This window comes from Perognathus longimembris, chromosome 1, assembly GCF_023159225.1.
Source record: "Perognathus longimembris pacificus isolate PPM17 chromosome 1, ASM2315922v1, whole genome shotgun sequence".
In the NCBI taxonomy this organism is placed as follows: domain Eukaryota; kingdom Metazoa; phylum Chordata; class Mammalia; order Rodentia; family Heteromyidae; genus Perognathus; species Perognathus longimembris.
This window is the reverse complement of record NC_063161.1, coordinates 114,694,444-114,720,225: the sequence shown is the minus strand read 5'-3', so window position 1 is coordinate 114,720,225 and position 25,782 is coordinate 114,694,444.

The following is a 25,782-nucleotide window of genomic DNA, read 5'->3' as shown; positions in this document are numbered from 1 at the left end:
TCAGCACAGCAGCCACTGGATAAATACCTACTCTAGTACTTTTTCTTAATGGATTAGATCTGCAATGACTCTATTCCCAAAGGTCATATATGAATTTGGAAGGACAGAAATCAACTTCTGGAAGTGAATGGCAACCATTCCCAGGTCAATTAGCCCCTTTTCTGAGCTCTTGGCTGTATAAGGGCACCCACTGGGACAATGAGGGCATAGAATGTATGCATCCTTTTCCCTATCCCTTAGTTACACCCATGTTTGTCAAAGAAAAAAACAGTACTTAGACTCTTATATGTCACCCATTCCCGGGCCTCTGACTTTAAATAAGAGAGATACTATGTTAATGCAGCTTAGCCTCAGGCCTTGGGTGATTTGCAGCCACCAAGCCTATGCCAGGTCTAGACACTGGTTCTAGAAAGACACATAGGAAGTTCCCCTCAAGTCCCAACACTTTGTTTAGTATTTCATAGTTATTAACTCCTTTTCCCAACATTTGTTTGCCCAGTGATTTTTCTCCTATGTATAGAAAAAGAGTAGAAATGTATGTGAAAAGCTTTGAAGACAAAGGGTAGATTGGTGATGCTTTGGGTAATTTCCTCAAGAGTTAATAAGGACCTTCCTGCTCTGAGTTATCCTACATGGCCTCTAGAAAAGAGAGAGAGAGAGAGAGAGAGAGAGAGAGAGAGAGAGAGTCATAGTTTGAAGTAGCATGGGCAGGAAAGTCCATGAGACTATTATCCCCAACTAACCACCAAAAAGCCAGAAATGAAGTTGTGGCTCAAGTGGTAGAGTACTAGTCTTGAGCACAAAAGCTCAGGGACAGCCCTGAAGCCTTGAGTTCAAGCTCCCAGACTGGTACAAAAATAAATATATATGTATTATATATGTATATAAATTTATGTTATATATAATACATAAATTTCATTAATATAATATAAATATATAATATGATACATAATATTAGTATTATTCATCCTTAATAAAGAAAAAAATTATTTTATTTTATAGCATGAATGAATTTTGAGGACATTATATCAAATGAAATAAGCCAGTCTTGATAGGACAAACAGTGCATGATTCTGTTTACATGTTTCCATTAAAATAGGAATTTTGTGTGTTTCATTGACTTTCCATTTGAGGACAGCAGCTTTTTGAGAAGAGTAAAATCACTGGTGAGGAATAGTTCTACATTAAACATTTCTTGCTTTACCATGGGAGAGGGTTATAATATAAGGCTCAGGCATGGTTTCCCTATTTCTCTGGTTGAAGGGTGTTTGCCTCCTTGGGCTATTGTGGTGTCTGAGGGCCACCTTCTGAGCTGTGTCCAAAGACTTCACATGAATTGGATCCTAACTATGATTGTTAACCTAGCTTTGTTTCATTTGTCCCTTTTAAATTAGACTTTTGCTCGATATATTGTCTCAATGTTCATATAATTGGAAATTGGATCCCATATAATTGGTTGATCAACAAAACACTCTAGTAGATTTGGGGACAGAAGCTTAATGAAAAAGAAAACTCACCCAGAATCTCAAATGCCAGCTCTACCTGATGGATGTAGTCTATGATAGCAGTTCTGAACATAAGAACAGCATTTTTTTCAAATAAAAAAAATGGATATAGCTGGGCACCAGTGGCTCAGGTCTGTAATCCTAGCTACTCAAGCGGCTGAAATCAGAAGACTGCAGTTCAAAACCAGCCTGCAGAAAAGTCTTGAGACTCCATCTCCAATTAACCAGCATAATGATGAACTGAAGGTATGGCTCAGGTGGCATCAGGTGTGAGCCAGCAAGCCAAGAAAGAATTCAAATCACAATAGTGGCAAAAAACAAAAACACCCAGATGAGGGTATAAAAGAGCAAACCTGGTGGAAGCTTATTTCTTCTCAATTCTAGAAGATGTGACACAACTCTATTTTCAGCGTTTCTTCAAAGCAGTGGTTCTCTGAGTGAATTTGCTAGATCAACAACATAGCCATCATCCAGCAAGACAGATGTGCAACAGACCACACTCCAGACACACACAGAATCAGAACTCCTGGCAGTGCAGTACAGACAAGAGTGGTTTAATGAGCTACGGAGTCATTTGAAAGCACGCTCGAATTTGAGATGCTCTGTTCTCCACTGCTACTTTTTTTTTTATTATGGCTACATATTAAAACATCAGAAGTCCTGGGCCCTGAACCTATTATCAATTAAATCACAAAATTCTGGAGAGAAGTAGTTAAACTCCTCAGATGATTTTGAAAGGGCAGCCAGGATTGGATTCCACAGCTGTCAATCAGCAGATTCTGCACTGCACCTTCAGTGCGCATGCGTCCAGTGCTCTGCCTCAACAGTAATTCCACCAGAGCAGCAGTACAGTTATCTATTTCCCACACTTGGCTGTAGTATAATGTTTTGTTTGAACAAAGTTTTCTGCTGCTTAAAAATGCAAACTTTAATTCTTTGAGGGATAATATATTGTAAAAATAAAAATGAACAAACAAGCAAAAAACCCAAGTCCCCCTTTATTTCCTTCTAATTCCTAGAGAAAGGTGTGACAGGAAAATAAATATGTCTGGACCTTATTAGGAAAGAATAGCAATAGGAGGCTCCTGGTGAGGCTATAGGAAATTGGAGGTTTGGGAATGGACTGAAATGCATGAAAACATCTGTGTGGGAAGTTCAGAAACATGGGATGCTGTTCCAGCAGTGCTTAGTGGGTGGTTCCTCTAAAACTACTTCCTCATTGAAACATAAATTACACTACCACAAATTAGAAACAACTTCACCTTTTGAGAAATAATACAGAAGGGAAAGTAGTGTTGTTTTAGGAGGAGGGTGTTGTTTTGCTTTTTTCAGTTACGCTTAGCCAGCATCAAATCTTTGAGCCATAAAAGATAAAATAAAGCTGGGTGCTAGTGGCTTATGCCTGTAATCCTAGCTACTCAGGAGGCTGAGCTCTGATGCTCAGGATTTGGGGGTTTGAAGCCAGCCCAAGCAGGAAAGTCTGTGAGAATCTTATCTCCAGTAAATTACTTAAGAAAAAAAGCCATAAGTGGAATGGTGGTTCAAGTAGTAGAGCACTATCCTTGAGGACAAAAACTCAAAGACAGCACCCAGGCTCTGAATTCAAGCCAAGAATTAATTATCATGAAAGATGAGAGAGAGAGAGAGAGAGAGAGAGAGAGAGAGAGAGAGAGAGAGAGAGAGAGAGAGAGAGAGAGAGAGAGAGAGGAGATGAAGGAAGGAAGGAAGGAAGGAAGGAAGGAAGGAAGGAAGGAAGGAAGGAAGGAAGGAAGGAAGGATAAAATAACAAGGTGACCAAAGAGGAGAAAGACATCTAAAGAGCCCGAGTCAAATATTTCCATGAAAATTTACACTACAACAGGAAACATGCTAGATTTTGATTACTTATTTTAAATGTGTTCTTTTAATTAATTGATATCATTTAAGTATATAAACACACCAAAGGTGTATAAGAAGAAAGAAACACCAAAGTTGGAATGTTTACAGTGATTTCCCTAATACTGCTGATTGAGAACTTTCAAATATCTGCTATGCCTCTGGAAAAGGAAACATTTCTAAGGCTAGAGCCTACCAGTTATCATGCTGATGATGGATGTGAGTTCTGAGTAAGTGCAAAACAACGGATAATATATAAATTTGTGAAGGTATGAAAACAAATGCCTGATGAGTGTCAAAAATGTCAGTTGAACAGATGGAGAGAAGAATGAACCTACAGGGTGGGAAGGCAGAGGTGGCTGTCAAAGGTGGTAAAAACAGGAAGCTCTAGTCGGTGGGATACGTGGTTAGAATGATCATAATAACACCAATCACCATAGGCACCCCCTTCCTCCCCCCAGCCCAACTGTATAAATAAGGAATTAACTATGGCAGGCATGCCATAAAACACTCATAAAATTACATTGTCATTCCAGTTCTCTTTTTATCTGTCCTTGCTCCAGAAACTCAACATGGAAGGGGAAAAAATTATCCTGGCAGAGGAGAGAGTTCAAACAAGATTTTTCCTTTAAAGGAGAGAAAAAGAAGTCAGACCAACTGACAAAATTCAAAACATACAACCTTCTTCATCATGAGCCTTTGGTATTAGAAGATCTGAAACACTGGGGCATGACTTGAGAGACATTTTGTTATAGCTTTTAAATTACTGAAGGTAAAGGTCCATGCCCTGGAATTGCAGCAGTAAGGACAAGACCTGTAGTTTGAAGTTAATTTTGAAAAGAAGAGTAAATGCACTTCAAATGTTCTGTTGTACCACAAAGAAAGTTACTAGTAAGACTCATATAAAATATTGTACATTGTATATCACAGATATGTATACATATTATATGTTGATCATAAATAAATAAGCAAACAAAACTAAGTAAAATAATAATCCCAATAGCACTGCTTTGTTGGATTTCTTAAATAATGTTTTTGATCACACATAGTCTGGAGATACCCCTTGTATATCTTCCTAGACATTCTCAACTTTTAATAGTGGACTTATGTAATCTTTCTAATGACCATAATTTATTTTTTAAAAAAGAGTAAACTAGAGCTTCACTGGCTGACTCGGAGGCAGAGATGAACAGGGAACACAGGCTTTGGGGTACAGAGTGAACCAAAGCATCTCCCATGAACCACTGCGACACTTAGTAGAGCACACTAACAAGCATTTGTCCACTATACACAACATTATCTATCAGCTCACTCCTGTAGTCATAGCTACTCGGGAAGCTGAGATCTGGAGGAGGAGAAGAGTTTGAGAGTAACTCAGCCCCAAAATTCCACTAGATTCCATCTCCAAAAGCAACCAGCAAGATGTTTTTAAAAGCAAGGCCTAAGGTGTGGCTCAAGTGGTAGATAACAAACCTAGAAAGTACTTGAGTTCAAACCTCAGTATTACCAAAAAGAAAAAAAACCCCAAAAAGTTATGAGTCATGAATATAGATGAAGGATATAGATAAAGATTAATAGAGACAGAAAGTTCAATGATAGCAACTACTTACTACCTAAAGGCAGTAACATAGTATTATCACTCTCGCACTAACCTGGATACCATACCCACAGAACCCATAGAAATTGCCTTGCTTGAAGGCCTTCAGTTTCTCAATTTACTCTTCTCTTTACTATGAACAGAAGAATTTCTCTTTAAAAATTGGAATCTGAAGTTACTTTTAATGAAGGAGATATAACTTACAATAGAAAAAGTGTACAACTCTTGAATGCACAGCTTCCATTACTTTGACCTGTGTGTATATTCTGAGCAAGAGCTCATGTGAGCTCCCCAAAATGTCCCTCTCATACCAATGCCATCTGAGTAGGTAATGATTCTGTTAACCTTTAGTACAGAAGTTTTGCCTGGTTTTTGCCCCTGGTATAAACAGGATTGCATCACAAAAACTTCTTGCATGGTTTATGAACTCAGCATGTGAGATTCATCTGTGTGCATGTGATACTGATATACTCATTTTCTAAAATGTATTGAGATTACCTTAGCTTTTTATTTTCTTGCTTCATAAGTTGTCTGACATACTTAGTCTTTACCTACCAAGGATTAATCTAGACTTAATCATTATCAGAATTTAAATGCAAAAAAGACCTTTGGACAGTAGTTCAGTAATGTTCAGGGTGTGAACACCCTGGGTCACTGGAAAATCCTGGAACAGAGAAGCTCTTGATGTCATGGCTCCCTGCCCAGTAACTTTTGAACCATTTATCGTTATTAGTGATGAGTATTCATTAATTTCATCTCATTCATCAGCCCTACCATTCTTACAAAAACCATCAAAGGACTCTTTCCTGTTTATAAACCTCTGAGAAATTTCAAAAGTTCCTCACAACTCCAGAGTGGCTCAGTCTCTTTTTATTGACTATTTGCTCTTTTCTTTCAAAACCATACTTTGTTCTTTGTTGACTATTTCCACTGCTGCCTTTCTTCCTAAATCTACCTTCCCTTGGTGCCTTGAAATCTCTCTTCCAACTTATCAGTCCATGAAGATGTTCTTCACTACACTGATCACTGATACTACCCAGATACCAGATGCCATTTTAGTATATCTTTTTAGCTACCTACTTCCAGATTTCAGAGACTTTTGACTTCCAACTAATGGAAATATTATCCCTTGTATCCTCCCACAATTTTCTTTTTTTTTTTTTTTTTTGCCAGTCCTGGGCCTTGGACTCAGGGCCTGAGCACTGTCCCTGGCTGCTTCTTGCTCAAGGCTAGCACTCTGCCACTTGAGCCACAGCGCCACTTCTGGCCGTTTTCTGTATATGTGGTGCTGGGGAATCGAACCCAGGGCCTCATGTATACAAGGCAAGCACTCTTGCCACTAGGCCATATCCCCAGCCCCGCTCCCATAATTTTCTATATGACTGTAGATCTTTAATGCTTTTCTTCTAGATGTGTGTGTGTGTGTGTGTGTGTGTGTGTGTGTGTGTGTGTGTGTGTTCTTGCTGCTGTTTGGATTTACTTCAGAGCATCTAATTTATTGGAATACCAAAATTGTAAAGACTGATAGTATCAATAATTCAGGGGAAAAGATGACAAACAAACTGAAAGGATATGTCCTGGTCATCCCAGAGGACCATGCGGAGATAATCGCAGACAGGAGAAGAAGGTTCACAAGGAGGTTTATTAGTGGGGCCACAGTTCCCACGGGAGACTGAGCAACATGGTGTCTGCACCTTATCCAGGTGGCAGCTTCTCTCTCTGGGGGTAAAGGGGAAGTAGGTAGGTAGTGAGTAGGAGTGGCTCATTAGGTATGGGTGGATCTGGGGGCTAGTGGGAGGAGCTGAGGACCTGAGGCTAGGGAAATGCTAACACAAACCGCAATAATAATGACAAATTTTATGTGGCATGTACATTCGGTTAAGCAACATTCTAAGCATTTTTATACATATTCAATCATCTTATCACCTCTGTCTCCTATAGATGAGGAAACCAAAGAAGTAACTTGCCTAGGGCCCATAGTCTATTAGGAGGTGAATTCAGGGAGTTTGATCCACAGTATTTGATCTTAACTGATACCCAAAGATGAAAAAGGTTTGGATACAAAAATATAGCGGGAGGACAAGTTTCAAGTGTTTGGAATGAAATTTTAGGGGAAACTTGAAGGGATTTCCAGGGATAGGCAACAAATATAAGAAATGGAATTTTCTAGCAAAACCATCTGGAAGGAAATGATAGGTGGATCAAATGAAGAAGATTCCAAAGGGCTCATAAGTGGCCACCTTCATGTAAAGAATAGAAAAGACAAGTTTAAGCATCCACCCAGAGCTGTCAGAACAAATATGATGACTCAGCTAGAGAGAGGGATAATGTTTGGGGCTAGTCCAGATGAATTACTTAGACCAAGTTGATTTCTATAGATTAAAAAATAATGACAGCTTATACATCTTAAAAATTGAGAACATTGTACATTGCTCTCTATAATAAGGCAAATGGAATGAAGTAAATGGATAAAATAATTGAATTGGCAGAAATTAAACCACATGTAATTTCTTTAAGAACATAAATAGTATTTAACTATTTCCTATATCACTTATGATGCCAAAATACCATTTTCACATTTGAATACCAGAATTTCTGCTCATAACTACTCGTCATCAGTAGAAGTAAAAATTGGTGGATGATTGCACCCAGCTAAGAAAATAATAATTAACAAATATTTGTTAAGCCCTTACCGTTTGCTAGGCTTTTCTCTAAGTGCTCTATGTTAATTCGCATGGGAAAAAAATTGTATCAATTTTTGCATTCTATTCTCATTTTCAAATGAAAACTATTCTCATTTTCAAATGAAAAAATAATTGAGGCTCAACGTACCCCAGTTAATGGTGATCCTGTATTATTCACAGGGAAAGAGAAAAGCAGAAAGGGAATAAAACAGAGAGAGGAGGAGTGAAGGAAAGACAGAAACAGAGAGATGGAGATAGAGACAGAGATAGACAGACAGACAGAAAAAGAGACAGAGACAAAGAGATTTTAATATTGTGTTCTATATGAATAAGCAATATTGGTTTCATTTATATGAATTAAAAGATATTATAGAGCTTTGAAATAATTTCATCTGAAAATCCTAGAACATTACTCAGCTTTTCCAGCTACAGTATATATGTCCTTTTGTGAGGCTCAAGTTCTGCATAAAAGGGTCTTTGGTCATTGATTACACTTGTCACAATCCTACTAGAAAAAAAATAGATGCCAGATATATCCATTGTTATCTTTGCTTTGCAAGATACTTTTTCTTGTTTAACGTCATTTTTATTATAAGATGTAGCACAGAGATTTCTATGCAGAAATCTAGTCATAAGGATGGTAAACAATTTGCTCACATCCTATCCCAAGACAGAGATAACAGGGCCTAGCCCAGACTCAAATCTTGTGCTCTTGATTCTTTATTCAACACTTGTTTTTTTTTTTAGTTTCACTTAAATGATATCCATTTGCCTCAGAACATGCCTCTAATACTGCTTTCTCTGTGTGCCTTATCCCTAAAAATCTTTGATTAATATATATTGAAGAAAGACAAGTTATATTTTGTCAAAATAGGCTGATGGATGCATTACAGATATTTAGATGAGATTTTCCATCAGGTGATGGTATCATTCATCTAATGTTACTGTGATTTGGAGAGTACCATGAAGATTACACTTTCCAAATGCAGCATTTTTTATAAAAGTGGGTATGAACTTTTTTTTTTTTTTTTTTTGCCAGTCCTGGGCTTGGACTCAGGGCCTGAGCACTGTCCCTGGCTTCTTTTTGCTCAAGGCTAGCATTTTGCCACTTGAGCCACAGCGCCACTTCTGGCCATTTTCTATATATGTGGTGCTGGGGAATTGAACCCAGGGCCTCATGTATATGAGGCAAGCACTCTTGCCACTAGGCCATATTCCCAGCCTGGTAGGAACTTTTAAACTGACTTATTATATAATTCATAGCAGATCAAACCTTAGTACTAGAAGGCTCTGATCTAAGTATTAATATTTATAACCAATGGTATAGACAAATTATAATCCAACTATCCTAGCACTGTTTTCCCCACTAGCAATAATTATCTAATAATATTTCCTAGTTGACAATATTAAATATAGTTGAATATATTATATAGTTGAAGATATTAAATATGATATACAAGATGCTTAAGTATGTGAGACAGTATAAAATGATTGGCAATGATCATAATTCTACTGTATTTCATCTATAATAATACTACGCATTATTTTAACCACAAATAAAGAAAAATATTGCTAATTCAAATATGTTTTACTATCAACAGTAATATACAATTTTAATAGTGTGGGAAATGTAAGCGGATTTTCAACTTAGATGCATAAACTACAGTGTGTGAGAATGTGTGTATGAGTATGTGTGTGTGCATGTGTGTTCCAAGATTTGAACTGCAAAGTCTGCCAAATCAAGTTTAAAAGTGGAAAGTTTTAACTAAATTTCCCCAAAGTTTAAGAGTGGTTTGCTATTCAACCAAGTAAGAGTCTTTCAACAGTCCCATGAAAATGTTCTAAGGTAGAATGATATTTGTGCTTTTCTAGTTAGTGTGTTTAAACTTAGGAAGAATGCTTTAGTTATGTTCATGATTCACAGATTTTTGTGATGGGCTAATCATGTATATTGCAAATATTAATAAATACTTCCAATAGGTCATTTGGAAAAATAAGTATTTTTGTTTATAGTCAGATAAATACACTTGCAGATGTTTTCCTATAAAAGAGGTGATATTCAGTGAATTTCAGGGACTTTTTTGGAATGACAAAGTTCAAACTGTGCCAAAGTCAGCACATGAGGTTTATAGAGAAAAGAACAGATTTCACTGGTGTTGATGAGATTTTTATTTCTTAGTTCCCATTTTCCATGACTACCAGGTCAATAGGCCTGAAAGACTCAGGGTGGTTTATGCTCTATAAACTTCTCAAGTCTCATATCCTTCTCATCCAATTTATTTAAAACCAAGCACAAAAACTAAGTACACAGAAAGCCTGCAGAATCAGTAGAGAGCTATGCTAAGATCTCTATTCACGGTTAAAGATATTCTAATGTATAAACTCTATTTGGATCACTGACTTTGTTTTATGATATTATGACTCTAGTAAAACTAAGGCATGGCACAGTTGACTCAAATTTCAGGTACGTTCACTATTGTGGTAACTGTTAGACTGAGTGCATCAATCCAATGTAGAGGTTTTTTTTATTTTTCCTTAGAAGTGAGATTAATGATGTTTCACTGGTCTTTTGATGACTATGGTTAGCTATTTGCAAACAGAGACTATTTTATAGACATTTGCAATGAGTTTAAAAGGAAGGAACTCTAAGTCCAATCACTCATAGTAAATGATCATAAATTAAAATCACCTCCATAATATACTTTATTTAAGTCATTTCACTTCCAATTGTTCCTGTTCTGTAGCACCGAATGCAGAAATGCTAGGGCTGTGATCCCTATTGAATTCTAGATTTTAAAAGGAGGCATTTTTGAAGTCACACACTACAATCCTTTCAATTTAGAATGACTTTGTTTATAAAGTGGAACATTCATCTGATGGGCTACTAACAACAAGAAATTTACTAATGTATCATTAATCATAAGACACATTTCAGTCTGGAAAATATTGAAATGTAAAAGTATTAAAAGTTACCATTGGGGCTGGGAATATGGCCTAGTGTCAAGAGTGCTTGCCTCACATACATGAAGCCCTGAGTTCGATTCCCCAGCACCACATATATAGAAAACGGCCAGAAGTGGCACTTTGGCTCAAGTGGCAGAGTGCTAGCCTTGAGCAAAAAGAAGCCAGGGACAGTGCTCAGGCCCTGAGTCCAAGCCCAGGACTGGCCAAAAAAAAAGTTACCATTGATAAAATATAATTTCCATGCTAAATGTATCCATATCTTTCTTGCTGAATATTTTTATTATCTTTCAGTAAATGTAACAAAGGAGTTGCCATTCAGCAAAGCTATTTATGAATGCAGTGAGTCTTGATCAATGTCACCCTTTTGACATTCTCGCCTACCCTTCTCAGCCCATCCCTTCCCTCACTTTTCTTAATTTTTTAGGATACGTATTGAATACTTTTGTCAATTAATAAAGCAGTTTATGTATACAATGAATGCATCTTGATCTGTGTCATCCCTTCAACATCTTCATCCTCTTAGACCCACCTCTTCCCTTACAAAACTCAAGTATAATAGATTAAATGGAGAGCTCAAATAGTATATTTCTTTTTTCTTTTTTTTTTTCTTTTTTGCCAGTCCTGGGGCTTGGATTCAGGGCCTGAGCACTGTCCCTGGCTTCTTTTTGCTCAAGGCTAGCACTCTGCCACTTGAGCCACAGCGCCACTTCTGGCCATTTTCTGTATATATGGTGCTGGGGAATCGAACCCAGGGCCTCATGTATATGAGGCAGGCACTCTTGCCACTAGGCCATATGCCCAGCCCTAAATAGTATATTTCTTTAGAAAGCCAAAGTCAAAACCCAACAAAATAAGTATGAAGAAATGAATACTTTTAGGGGGGTGAGTAGAATAAGGGGAGAGGGGTAGATAAATGAAGGAGGGAAGCGGGGAGAATGCATTCAAGACTTCATTGTATAGACCACAAAATGTATCCATATCTTTGAGATTTGGGCTACATATCATTCAAAGAAGACCATATATCATACTAGATTAGAAATCAAGAAACTTGTATAATGGTATAATGGTGCACTCATGTTTCTGAGTGTGTTAAAATGACCCAATGGAATAGATCTTAATTCTATAATCTATAAACCCAAGATATCTCCACTACCCACTTCTTACTAACCATCCAATATAAATGCTCTGAGCAAATATTCACAAGCTTGCAAAGTAGTTGTTTGATTGTTGCCAGACAGTCTATCAAAAGAGCGAAATCAAAACAGGAATCCTAATTCTCCATCAAGGTAAATTGCTAATTAAATCATTTCAGTGGGAGAAGGGGCAGCCTGGGGAAGCAAGGAATGGACAAAGGATAATGACGTATAGGTTCTCATATTGTGAGATGATATGATAAGTTTATTTCTCCATGGCTGGCCTATGTTTCATGGTATGTTACCCTTCCCTGAGCGATTATGATAAATATGATGCACATTGGGAAACAGAGATGAATTCATGTGCTCAAAGTCATCTAGAGTGACTGAAGTTAGGTAAGCATAACAAGTCTCAATAGTCAAAAGCTACATTGGAAAGAGGAGAGAGACAGAGGCAGAGACAGAGAGGAACAAAATAGGAAAGGCTATATGAAGTGACAGAAGAAGTAAATTAGATTTGATTAAGTGAATTTGAGAGACGAAATAGAAATATATCTGGGCCTTTTTACATACTTCTATTGTGTTTGAGGTGAATTCATCCTCTGACAGGAAATAATCACATCATGATCTTTTACAATCTCTGTTTATCTCCCAGTCATAAACATGGTTATCCACAAGGGTTTCCCAAGGGAAAGAACTTCTAGAATTGTCCCCCAGAGTGTTCCAGAAAAAAAAATGAAAGAAAACTATTCTAAATTTTGTAGATGTTAAAGACATTCTGTCTATTCTTAGGCATTTTCATATCTGGATACTTCAATTAGGGAATGAAAAAGAAAAAAAGATTTTAAATTGAAATCTGTTCTTATATTTACATCGTCTGCCAACTCTCTGTAAAGCTATTATAGCAAGAAAATTAAAAAGTTGCCACAGATCATGCAACATTCTTTTCTATTTATTTTTCTTAGTCTCACTAAACATTGCTCTCTCTTTTAGAAAAGGGATAGACATCAAGAACAAATGTACAGGAATGGCATGTCTACATGACAACCTATATAAACAGCACATTACAATGAAACTCGACTGCACGTGTGCCAAACTACACAAAACTGTGAAATAACAGAAGCCAAACTGTGAGAGGGAAGTGGTTTAGGGTACATTTAAGTTTGATCTGGAAGATATTCGTGAATCTAAGGAAAAGACAAAATGAAGTTGTAGGCTCTTTCCTTTTTCAGTGTGTTTTAAGCTATTTTCAATTTCATGCTATATGTGTACTTTCTATGCATGATTCCACAAGTTTTTGATGGATTTCAGGAAATTAATTAGGCCTTAGACCCTGAGGATTTCCCATGTCTGTGGAATGCCTATCCTTTAGCACAGTGGGAGCTCCACTGAGCAGAACAGCTGCAACAACTTGAAAGGCTCTCTATTGTGCATTGCTCACTGTGGTCCTGAGAACCGGAACCAAGGAGGTTCACCAAGGCTACTCTCTGCCTTTATTGTTAAGCGGTGCACCTTCCTTAATGGAAGTAGACTCTTCACTAAAAGCAAATTTCTCTTCATTGCCTTTCATTTTGCAGTCATAAATCCAGGCTATGTTCCTATATAAAGAATGTTAGCTCTGATAGAACACAAAAAGTCCTCATCATATGAGTGCAACTCTTTTTTTTTATTTGTCACATAATAAAAAGAACAAGATTTCTTGGAATTCCCTAATGGTAATCCTCCTAAGAGATATTTGTGTAGACTAACATGAAGCTGATGATTCTACTAAGAAACAGAGCCCTCCCAGGGCTTGTTCTACATAAAAGCCTTGGTCTTTAAATAGAGAAGATACTTAAAAAAAAATACACTTTGTAACCAGCTGCATTCCATGAGGAGCAGACATTGTCTATCACTCCTTTAAACATATTGCTTCTTCTATCAAAGATCTCTTCTTATGAGGGGGAAGTTTCTGTCACAAGTCAAATTGTTTTATGTTTGTTTTCTCTCAGGTACTTTTTCATACTTTTGGTCTTCTTGATCCTTTCAACCTTGAGATACACATATTAATATCACAACTTTTATCTACAAAAACAAAGGGTCAGCAATATTAAATAAACAGTATTTGGACGATTTGACAGATGCCATCATCTATGGTGTTTTAATAGGTTGTTAAACAAGCATTCTGGTTCTGGTTTTGTCCATTGTCATTTTCTTTCTGTACCTTTCTATCCAGGTATGCTTCAATGGTACTTTGCTTAGAATCACAGGCACACAGGTCATTGAACTGCCCCATATCAACCACCACCACTCCAAATAAATCCTTTAAGATAAAAATTGAGAGCATGAAAAAGTGAGACAGCAAAAACTAGAAAGACTGAGAATTCTCCTCTAGGTAGTACACTTGACAAAGAAGAGAAAATACTGAAGGCCAGTTTCACTCCTGGAAGGCTAGTGGTCCCTAAAGCAAGATTATGTGCAAATGAATGTCTGCTCTTTCCCTTAGTGTTGACTTGGCTAGGCAATGAGGGGCTTTGCAGCACTTCTTAAATCCAAGGTGCATGGAATTACCAGGGGATCCTGTTGAAATGTGATTGTGGCTTTCTGGATCTGGACCAGGCCTAAGATTCTGCATTTCTAACTAGTTTTCAGATAACCCTGGCTCCAGTGATTCACTGGGTACATTTTGAATATCAGAGGTATAGAGAAAATCACTAACTAGGGCCTCAGACAAACCAGTATTCGAAACCAGTCTCTGCTATTTAATAAGCTCATAGACTAAGGTATCTTCACACCTGAGCTGCTGTTTCCTCATCAATAAAAAGTGGAAATGACTAATTTATATTATATGCTAGGCACTGTGGTAAATGCATGTGAGTGGCCAAGAGGGACTTCAGAGCCATGAAGCTTTGTTCAGTTGTCCACACTAAACCTCTGTACCCTATTATTACATAGGTCTTGCTGTGCCATATGTAAACTATCTTAGTTAGGTACTAAATATGTATCTTAATTCCACTTTTCTTCTCCTGTACCAGGGTATTTGTCTCTAAACCAGCTTTACATATTACAAAAAAAATGGAAATTGATTCCATTTTCTAGGATGTGTTTTTCAAAAGGATCCTGTCTTGCAAACTCTTCTTCAGCTAAAGGAAGCCTTTGGTGTTTAAAGATTTGCATGAATTGCTACAGTTGACAGAAGGAATTGCTTTGATCTCTCTTGCATTATTACTTGATCCATTTGTTTCTTTTCTTTCTAGAAGTGCCAAAAAATCTGCAATAGACAGAAAAGATCATTTGCTACAGCTATGATCTTGTGAAAGTATTCTGCATTTAGTAAAACAGGAATCTTAATCCATTAAATACAAAATGGTACTAGTTCATTTTTTAAAAATCGTACCATTTTTTCATGTAAACTTGTCATTTAAAATTGATTAAAAATTGTTTTTATTTTATTTTTTATTTAATTTATTTATTAATTGAACACAAATTTTTTGACAAGGTGTTGTGCAAAAAGGGTACAGTTACATAGTAGGGCACTGTGTACATTTCTTGTGATATCTTACGCCCTGTTTATCTTTCCCTTCTCTAGGTCAGGTAGACATATATACAATACACAATATATCAAGAACATATACAGTATCCACGTGGCCAAGCCCAAGAAAATTCGCCTAGGGCTTTAAATGTAATGTCGATATTAGACAATATGTCGACAGTAGTCTTATATGAATGTACATACATAGCTTTTGGGCTATTGTATTCCACTGAGAGGTCAATTTTTGACCTTTATATGTTGAGTAGTTGTTTGGTTTTAGTTACATACTGTTGGGTCGCTGACGCAATCCTGTGGGAAATACCATTTGACAAGAAGTTTTTGGTTTCACAGACCTGGTCTCTACTGTCTCCCCGTCACCCTTTCTTAAGTCATATATCAGGGAGATCATGCCCCTTTGTTTTCTGTGTTCTAGGCTTGTCTCGGTCAACATTATTTGTTCAAGTTCTGACCATTTCCCTGCGAATAACAATATTTCACCATTCCTAATCGCTATGTAGTATTCCATTGTGTATAGGTACCATATATTTTGGATCCATTCATCTGTGGAGGGGCATCTAGGTTGTTTCCATATTTTGGCTATTATGAATTGTGCCGCGATAAACATGGAAGTACAAATGTCTGTTTTATATCTTGGGACCTGCTGTTCAGGATAGATGCCTAAGAGTGGTATGGCTGGGTCATAGGGTAGGTCTATATTGAGCTTTTTGAGAAACCTCCATACAGTTTTCCAAAGTGGTTGTACTAATTTGTTCTCCCACCAACAATGGAGAAGCGTTCCTCTTTCCCCCCATCCCCTCCAGCATTTGTTGTTGCCTGAGTTCAGAGTATAGGCCATTCTAACTGGAGTGAGGTGGTATCTCAGGGTTGTTCTTATTTGCATTTCCTTTACTACCAGGGATGTTGAACATTTCCTCATATGTTTCTTTGCCATTTTTATTTCTTCTCTTGCGAAGTCTCTCTTTAGCTCTTTTTTCCATTTCCTAATTGGTTTATTGGGCTTGGAGGGACTTAGTTTTTTGAATTCTCTGTAAATGATAGATATTAGACCTTTGTCTGTTGCTGTGCTGGTAAAGATCCTTTCCCATATGATTGGCTGTCTTTCTGTTTTGGTGGCTATGTTCTTAGCTGTGCAGAAACTTTTTAATTTGTAGTAGTCCCATTTGTCGAGTCTCTCCCCTATTTGTTGTGCCCCTGGGACTATATTCAGGAAGTTCCTTCCTGTGCCTATAAGTTCTAGCATCTTTCCTACTCTGTCCTTCAGTAGTTTCAAGGATTCAGGTCTGATATTGAGGTCCTTGATCCATTTTGAGTTGATCTTAGTGCATGGTGATAGGCTTGGGTCTACTTTGAGTTTTCTGCATATGGCTACCCAGTTCTCCCAGCACCAGTAGTTGAAGAGGCTATGTTTATTCCATTGTATGTCTTGATTAAAATTTTTTAACTAAAAATGTTTTATAAAAATGCATACTATCATGACAAGAACATATAGGAAAGATGAGTGAATGAAAACTATTTTGTAATCTGTAGTTTGTTTCAAAAAGTAATTTTAAATAGTTTGGACTTTGATGGCTTATAAATCTTAATGACTCAGGAGGCTGAGATCCAGAGGATCATAGTTCAAGGCCAAGAGAAAAGTCCATGTCCATAATAACCAACAAAAAGTGAGGCTGGAAGTGTGGCTCAAATGTTACATTACCAGCCAAGCTAGTGAAAGATCCTGGGTTCTGAAATACGTATATGACTTAAATTATCAACAAACTCCAAAGCATGAAAATTGTTTTGTTTTTTTTCCATTTCATTTCTGCCTACCATTATTTTCTTCCTGAAGTCTATGCTAGTAAGTGAAACAGCACTTTTGATACTGTGAGCTTTCTCGATATATTTCTGGATATACTCTCCCCTGTACTAGAGTTAGTGTGGTTCAGTTTTTGTTTTACTTGTTTCTCCATGACAGATCTTTTTCCATATTGGTTAAATAGTTTGCTAAGCTCACGTTGAAACTCCAAATTTTATAGTAATGGGTTCTAGGTAAATGAGCATGTAGGGAAGATATGATGAGCATAAATCTGTCTATCCTGTCAACTAATCAACCCTAGAGAAAAACACTGGAAATAATAGAGAATTTTTTGTTTGAAAGTAGGGAAGAGTAGTGTTGGTCCAGGGATTAACAATAGTGACTTTACATATATCTCATTTAAATTCTTAGTGATTCAAGCAGTGTGATAGTAATACATGATTGAACATACAAAACTATAGGATACAATAGGAAATCCAGATATACATAAATTTGGAATATATAAAGAAACATCTCAATCCAAATATATATGTATGTATATACATATATATTTCAACTGGGTCCAAAAGTAATGTAGGACATCCTACATTTAATATATATTTCTAATACATCAAAGGCAAAACAAAGTATAAGCTTACGAACAAAACAATCACCAATAACAAACAATCACCAATAAGTTTGGTATAGGAATGAAGCATCATGGCCTCTTGAAGATTTATGAAAAGGAAAGAGATTGCTCTTCTTTACAATCTCAGCCTCCATCCCACCATCCCACCAGGGCCTCAGCAGTACCTATGGACCACAAGACATCAATAATGGATACTGTAGTCTCTCAAGTTCTTCCCATCGGTTCCTGATCTAATCTTGTCTGTAGTAGAGAAGATACTGAAAATGTTCATCCTTGATTCATTCTTGGGTTTAATTGGCTGTTTTTTGTAGTAAATACTGACCCCTCTGTGCTCATCAACGATTAATTTATATTTTAACTTCATTGTGTTTGATAATTTATAAGATTTTTCTCCCATTCTTTTAAGGTAATTCTTCCTTTGATTGTTTGATTGATTGATTTGATTGGTTTTGTATCAGTCCTGAAGCTTGAACTCAGGACTTGGGCATCGTCCCTGAGCTTTTTGTTCAAGGCTAATGCTCTACCATAACTCCACTTCCAGCCTTTTTAAAGTGGTTAATTGGAGATGAGAGTCTCCTGGATTTCCCTGCTGGGGCTGACTTTGAACTATGATTGTCCAACTTTAGACTCCTAAGAAGCTAATATTATAGGCATGAGCCACCAGCACCAGTCCTTTCTTAGATTTTAGAAAAGGTTATCAAACATGCATCATCACTGTCATTATTACATATAAACAGAATAAGAATTTGAAGACTTATCTGATTTTCCAGGACACTGTCAGTCTTCCTCATCTTTGTTTCTACAGGAGAATGACATTCTCACAACCACAAAATAATTGTCTGTCATAATAAGTTGAGTCAGAAGACCACAGACTGCATGTGGCCGTTCACTTGTTTATACAAATGATGCTCAAACAAATACTTGGCCAATTACAACACAAGTTATTTGGTCATAACATAAAAGACAGTTATGAGATTGCACATGGAATTCTTTTACCTTCTTGTTTTCTATAAAATAAAATTTCTGCCCAACTGAATCTCAGTTTTCTTAATGAGCTCCCTAGGAGAGTCACTCTGGCCTGAAGTTGTTTGATTAAAAGAACATAAATTGGGGTGCTTGAGGGTTCAGAGGCATTTCCTATTGTAATTTAAATAAAGCAGTCTTGGGGTGGCTGACATTCCTGATGGAGCTTATAATGGGATTAGTAAGGGCTTCATGAGTGAACCCAAATTCACCAACCATCCAAGTGTTTAAATGTCACTACACATCACGAATAAAATGTACTTCCCCCAACAAGAATAAACACATAAGGACTAGAGAGTTCTTGAAAATAATGAAAGCATATCTAAAATTAAAATTTAGAACAATAAAAGAAGTTATTGTCTTGAAAGAAGATCATTGTGCATGTTTAAAAAAGAAGAAATAAAAAAAAAAACCCTACAGTTCATGCTAAGTCTAAATTACAGTTGGAAGAATGCCAGCTAGTTACAGAGCACAGAAAGGTGAAAATCTCCCCCAACCACAGTACAATTAATGCTGTCTAGGCTCTCTGGAATCCTTTCCAAATGTATTTCCAAATAAAAGTACTTTGCTTCTCTGTTGGATGCCAATAAATGGTAAAACTTAAACTTGGGAACTTACAACCCAGCAATAGCCAGGAGCTCATTTACAAAACACCATGGAAGGATCCATTTCTCCTCATGACATGAGGGAGAAAAACATTCTGTTTCTTAAAAGAACTTTCCATTTATTAGACATTCTACCCATTACTACCAGCACTTTTGTCTTCATCCCATTGTAACAAAACATCCAATAGGCACATTGAATCAGGAAATGATATGGTAACGTTTCCACATTGCCTGACTACACAGTTTTAAGATTTTTAAAAAATTTCTCCAAACCACTGCAGTGATTGATAAGCAAAACTGGGAATTACTAAGCCTTAAAGCTGCAAGACGACATACAAATTCAAGTATATCTCTTTTTTTTTTTTTTAACACAGCTTGAAAGTGAGGCTCAGAAAATTCAATGTCTTAGCCAAAACCCACAGGTTAGCTAGTGGAAAAAGCAAGACCTTGATTTTCAATTGAGCAATATGTTCAGTTATTAATAACTCACATTTATTGCACATTTTAAGTGTCACTATTTAATTCTTTACAGAAATATCCACACCGTGTTTACATAAACACTAATAGGCTTGCCTAATCCTCAAGGCATTTATTAGTTTAAGTCTTCCTGAACAAATGAAGAAACTCAGACCAAGTAACACAGCAACGTAAAAACAGTCCTGAAGAGTGGAGAAAGGACTTGAATCTAAGACTTATGAAAGATACAATAAAACAACATTCTTCTAGGGGAAATCTAGGATAAAACAATACTGTGTGTTGATGGCTCCGGCCTATAAATCTACTTGCACAGAAGGCTGAGATCTGAAGATTGCAGTTCAAAGCCAACCCAGAAAGGAAAATCCATGACTCTTATCTGCAATTCACCACAAAAAAAGCAGGAAATGGTGCTGTGGCTCAAAGTGGTCAAGCACTAGCATTGAGCACTAAATCTTAGGGATTGTGCACAGGCTCTGAGTTTAATCCCCAGGACTAGAACAAAAATAGTAACATCAACACTAAGACATGCTTAGAAGTAATTCTAGCATAAGTTACACAATACTACCTCCATTGCTTACTCTGAGACTGGAATTGACCCAGGACTCGGACTGTACCTATGGGGAAAGAAAAACTGAATCCTCCAAAGATAAACTGACAGGAAATAAACAATTTCAAGTTGATGTGACATGAGAACCTTCACAAAGAAATGAAGACCCAAAGAAACAATTCAATGCACCCATTTTTAGATGTGGCCTACTGGAAGGAATTTAGGTTATGTTTCATGAAGAAAATAGGTAGTTGTGGAGATATAGGACCAGGCAAAGGGGATGCCTGACCTAACAGTAATAAAGTGAGGAGAATGTAGCAAGGCCTTCAACCCAAATTCTCTTTATTTCTATATTTTAAATGATGAGCATGCTTCTTTGCTGTGAGTCAGAAACACATGAGAATATTATGATGGGCCACAGGAGAATGTTAATAAAAATTCTTCCCAGGTTTTAGGGCCTGCTTCAGGAGAGAAGCACTGGGGGAAGATAAGAGTGACTCTCCTCCTAATGAAGTTTGTCTAAATTTCCCCATCTTAAAATGAACATAGACTGCACCTATACCTTTAATTTCATCAATGCTGAACACATGATAATTCTAGTGTCGCATATAGATGCTCTGTAGACAACTGTGGCACTTAACACATACACAAAAAACTACTTTGCTGTAGTGTCTGACATATCTGTGTAATTCTTGAGCTGATGATTGTGTTTGAAGTAGTGTTTATATGCATAGAATTAAAGAGATTCGTAAATACTGTACAGGAAAAACTAGGCTTTTCCATCATATCATTATAATGGTCTCTCTTTTTCAAGGCCCAATATTTCTTAATTGATGTCTAAAATTTTATATAGGATCCTAGGCACTTGATATTGCCTAAACATCATTGATTTTGACACAGATATTACATAGAGATCAAAATATCAGATACTCATTTTCCCGATCTCTTTACCTCTATAACTCAGTTATATAAATAGTAATACTAGACCAGAACAGTAAGTATTATTCCTGTTTAAAGAGTGGTAATAATTTGAACTTTGTGTTAGACAGCCTTCTGTGATGATAAAAACCAATTTACAGGAGAAAAGGTTAATTTAGGCTCACAGTTTCAGAGGTTTCTGCCCCGAGTTGTTTGGTATCCTTGCCTTTGGCCTGTGGTAACACAGTACATCTTGGTGGGAACATGTGGTAGAGTAAATGTTCACATCATAGAGAACAAAAAAGGGGGATTTGAGGTTACAACATCTCCTTCAAGGGAATTCTCCCAAGGGCCTAAATTCCTTCCTTCTCCTAAAGGATCTAACACCTGGAGGAAGAGGCTTTTAAGCCACTGGGAATACTTATCTAAATGTTGGCAGATTTGGTTTATGTTTATTCTACTTTAATACTGAAATTTCAAACAACTGGTATAAATTATATTGTCAGATAAGAAGGCAAGAGACTGATGCAAACAACTTTGTGGAATTTGAATATCAATGCTCAGTGAAATCCACACAGAAGAGAAATCCTTAGTTCTCAAGGGATATGAAACTGCCTATAGTTTCCGCAGGTTCCTTATATGACTAGACTGAGAAAGACCACATTGACTGTAGAAGGTCTACCTATTATAGTATAATGCAATTCCCTGCTGTATGATGGGTAGGTCCTTGGCTCCAAGTCCTGTTTTTAACTTCACTTGTGTGTCTCATAAAAGACTAGATCTTAATCGTTCATAAAAGGCAAAATGTTCTTAAGAAAGAGGTAAAGAATGAATTGCTTCTAGGAATGCTATTTTTCCAAGTAATAAAAAGAGAGATGAAGGTTAAATGGATTGCACACTCCATTTCCTTCTTACCTTTGGAATGGACTATGAATCTTAAATTCAAACAGGTATCTTAGGACTGACTGTTCAGTTCTAAGAAGAAAGGCCAACATCTGGGGATAGTTGAAGGTTAAAAAAAGAAATCCCAGGGCTGGGGATAAAGCCTAGTGGCAAGAGTGCCTGCCTCGGATACACGAGGCACTAGGTTCGATTCCCCAGCACCACATATACAGAAAACGGCCAGAAGCGGCCCTGTGGCTCGAGTGGCAGAGTGCTAGCCTTGAGCGGGAAGAAGCCAGGGACAGTGCTCAGGCCCTGAGTCCAAGGCCCAGGACTGGCAAAAAAAAAAAAAAAAAAGAAATCCTGGGGGCTGGGAATATGGCCTAGTGGCAAGAGTGCTTGCCTCATATTCCTCAGCACCACATATATAGAAAATGGCCAGAGTGGCGCTGTGGCTCAAGTGGCAGAGTGCTAGCCTTGAGGGGAAAAGAAAAGAAGCCAGGGACAGTGCTCAGGCCCTGAGTTCAAGGCAAAAAAAAAAAAAGAAAGAAAGGAAGGAAGGAAGGAAGGAAGGAAGGAAGGAAGGAAGGAAGGAAGGAAGGAAGGAAGGAAGGAAGGAAGGAAGGAAGGAAGGAAGGAAGGAAGGAAGGAAGGAAGGAAGGAAGGAAGGAAGGAAGGAAGGAAGGAAGGAAGGAAGGAAGGAAGGAAGGAAGGAAGGAAGGAAGGAAGGAAGGAAAGGAAGGAAGGAAGGAAGGAAGGAAGGAAGGAAGGAAGGAAGGAAGGAAGGAAGGAAATCCTGGCTGGGTGCCAGTGGTTCATACCTGTAATCCTAACTACATAGGAGACTAAACCTTCTATCGATTGTTTATAACTGGTTGGTAGTAGATACTTAATAGATCTGACCTTCGATTGCCCATCTCTTTCTGACTAAGGGAGGAAAAGACTCTTTTTCTCTTGTAAAAACGCGAGTCATTAGATTGGGCCAACTCGGACAATTCAACATAACCTCTCAATTCTTTATCACATCTGCAAAGTCTCTTTTGCCACATGGGCTAACATAATCACAGATTCCCCAGTATACATCTCTCAGGGGCTCTTATTCTCTCTACCCACACCAAAATTTCTAGAAATTCATAAATGTGTATACACTAATTATTTACAAAAAGACAAAGGTAATTGTTACAAGAACACTGAAAAGAAAATATTAGAGGTAGACAACAATATAAAGACAATTGCCATGTGGGAAAGAGATTCTGACATGGGGCAGTGGGCAGTGGTGGTGAAAGTGGTGGTGAAATGGGATGACTGATAAATCAGGAGAGCTTAAGGTTCTCTTCAGTTTGGTTTTAGATGGATAAGTTTGTAGGAACTCTGCATTGCAGCAAGGGCCAACACTACGGCATTAATACTGAAAACTCACATCAGTATATAAGTTTTGTGTGTATGTAATATACTTGAAAAATAATCTAGAATTTTTCTTAAGTAGTATTCTTATTAGTTCCTGGATAATTTGGGTTTCTGGCAATGTGTTAATGACTGAAGAAATAACTTCGGGTAAGAAACTAAGTCCTGGGGAAATTCTTCTATCTGGGGCCCTGTCAATGTGGAGATTTGTCTGGAAGGAGAATCATGAGATCTTTGGGGGTAAGAGCATGGCCTATAGCAGGAAATAAAATGACTATTATAGCAAGAACAGGAGATGAGCAATTGGTAAACTGGTAATGAAAACCACATCCCATTCTTCAGATTGAAGAAAGCCTCTTGGAAACAATCTACACACAGAGTAAAAGAATCCAGTATAAAGATTTCCTCTGTTACAAGGAGGTCATACAAACTAGATCATTGTGTGAAAACTCAGTTCAGTGAAGGCCACCGTGGCCCTTCTTCAGACTGAGACTTTATAATATGGCTGCACCTTAGGGGCTTCCGCTCTATGGGATATGTTCTGACATCCTGTTAACTCTCCTGATTTGATATATCAGAGTTATTTTATCCAGAGAAAAGCTGGCCTGATTCTCCTATGTGAGCCTTGGCAAGTTCTTAGTCTGTTGGTGGTATGGCTGTAGGCCCAATTCTCATCTAGTGAATGTAGTCAGTGACTGCATGTTTTTGGTATGCAGGCCTGTTTATGTGTACCAGAAAAGGAATTTCAGCATAAAGGAAAAAGCCTTTAAGGTATGTGAGTCTATACAACTACTGTTAAGTGTGAGGTGGGCTACCTCCTTATTACTGCACAGGTTTCTCTAATTTTGTTAATAAAAGCCAGACTCTCATGCCTACAGTTAAAGTCATGACCAAGATGAGTAAGAAGTAGAGAGAACAGATGTGCAATTCAATTACAAATAATGATACAGATCCTTAGGACCCATGTTAGACGTTTGCTATTAAAATGATAATGAAAGGTGGCTGTAATCTCTTCTGCACTCAGGTTAATGGCATTGTTTAGATGATCATTAACATTGACATTCCACCTTTCTAGAATTAAATCAGAAGTTCAGATAGACTGCATCTTCAAAGAATTAAACACCTTCAAAAACTGAAATAGTTCAACTATCCAGATGTTTAGACATATGGTGCCAAACATCTGCATATTCGTTTTACATGGACTCAACAAGCTTTTGTTGAAATGTTTGAAAAATCATGTATAGATAAATCCACTTATAAAGAATAGCAAGCCTGGCAGGAGGCCTAGAGATCATCTAGTTTCTCCATTTCAGAGCTGACAGCGGAGTGAAGAGAGCATTGTCCATTGGTGGAAAAAGGATGAAGTAGAGTTTGGATGAGTAAAGGGGTGAGGAAGAAAGGTGATGAGGGCTCTGAAAAGCAGATATTGCTGAAAATTTGCTCACTTTAACCATGTGTCTTACAGATCCATTTATTTCTGATATTCTTGATTTCTGATAATAGACTAGGTCTTCGTAGGTGAGGAAAAGTTGACCTACATTTTCAGTGTCCCATTTTGCCTTAGAAATGAAGAAATGAAAGCCTTCTTACACTTATCACTAAAGTTCTACCACTTTCCAAGGACACATTCATTGCCATAGTATGTACAGGAAAGTGATTTTTGAGTGCCTATGGGTGAAAATGAAAGGTATTAGTTAAATTCCTTGGGCTTGAAATGAATAGGGAAGCTTTTAAATTAATAAAACTAGAAATAGCATTGCTTTCACTTAGCCTGATTTTGTACACTTAAAATACAATGTGCTGCTGTGAATCTATTTATCATACCTTAAAATGATGTTGTGATTTGTGCAGACTATGAAATAAAAACTGAAGAAGGACCCTTACCTGCTGCGCCATACAAACAAAACAAGATTTAATCCCACTACTCTTAGGAGGTAATAATACAAACTTTATGGAAGTTAGAAATCCTCCAAAATGAGAACAAATAATCTACAAAAAGATATACCTTTTTCTAAAAAAAAAATACTGTCATCTTCAATGCTCTCTTTCAATATCAAGAGTATAATGCTTACATTTTCATATAACCAGTCAGTAGGTATTTACTGAAAATAAACACAGTTACAAATATAGGTATGCAGAGTGAAGGATATGAAGAAAATGTGCTAATTTTTTTCTTTCTCTGACTTTGAAGTCCAGCTAGAGGGACTAGATTC